Consider the following 1,275-nt stretch of genomic DNA (forward strand, 5'->3'; position numbering starts at 1 on the left):
ACTTGAAAGGGAAAACCTTCCTCATCTGGTTGACACTAAATGGCCATTCATTATAGTTCGATCAGTGTTGAGGTTGAGCTGTTCCTTGGTGGAGACTTGAGTGCAAGTCTTTTGACGGAAATTGCAGTCTGAATTTATTGTAGAAAACCTTTTATAATAATTACAGTGAAAATCCATCTTCGTGGTTCTGCTTTTGGTTCTTTTAACCTCCAAAATCGAAATGTACAAAGAAATTTTTGCCACAGTTGTGAGTTAAAAACTGAATCAGGATAATTAAGAATTATCAGACTCCAAAACTTTCAGACCTTCAGACGTCTTTATGCTATGAAGAAGATTAATTTTTTTAAAGTGTAGGATACTATAAAGTGCTCTGGTAATAATATTTCCACCTTCAGTCCCCGACAACTAATATTTACAGGACACTAAATGTGAAGTCTTATGCTCCCACTTTTGATGATTTCCACTCTCCTACCGTCCATGCCCTTGTACTTTCATCAGACTTCTCCCCCATGGCGCGTTCTTCAAAATATTCAGGACGTTCCGCATAAATGAAAATGGCCGTGTCCCTTCAAGGTCAGACGATCAGGATGGACGGAGTCTCCAGTAGGGCCGTGCCGTCTGCTGCTTCGGACATAGTGAAGTCACCGCATAGAGGAGAGAGAGGGAAAAAAGCTGGCAAATGTCAATTAGCCGAAGCCTGAATGACATGTATCATGCTCATGCAGACGCTCAGCTCAGTAGATAAAAGCGGCCATGTTTTAATAGCACTTCAGAGACGTGCTTTCAGAGAACAATGGCGAATACGATGTGCATTAATTACGTTTGATTTACTGCTCGGCCCATCGAAAAGCAATTAATCAGCAAAGCGTCACTGAGCATTGCATATGCGTTGCTCTGGGTCGGAGCCTTTTCTTTTTTATTGCACACGTCGGAAAATCGGTCATTGTAGCGCAAGACGCGTCAGAAGTCAGAAATTTTACTGTAAATAAACTGTTTTCCGCAGACTGCTTTTATCTTTTTATTTGTTTCGGTTTGAATCATTTCAACCTCGTTCTGGGGGTATAAGAATTATTAGCCATTATTATACAAACTAGCTGCATGGTTCTTTATTCTGATTGGTCAGAAGTTGTGAATGAGTTTTTTCCGCTCTGACACTCATGCAATGGCGTAACAAACAACACACAAAGTGATTATGCAAATTAGCCATGATGTCATGAATATGCAAATCATAATTAACAATTAAAGCGGTTTTGTGAAGGGTTTGGTTCAATGTTT

Source organism: Silurus meridionalis, chromosome 21 (assembly GCF_014805685.1).
Source record: "Silurus meridionalis isolate SWU-2019-XX chromosome 21, ASM1480568v1, whole genome shotgun sequence".
Classification (NCBI taxonomy): Eukaryota; Metazoa; Chordata; class Actinopteri; order Siluriformes; family Siluridae; genus Silurus; species Silurus meridionalis.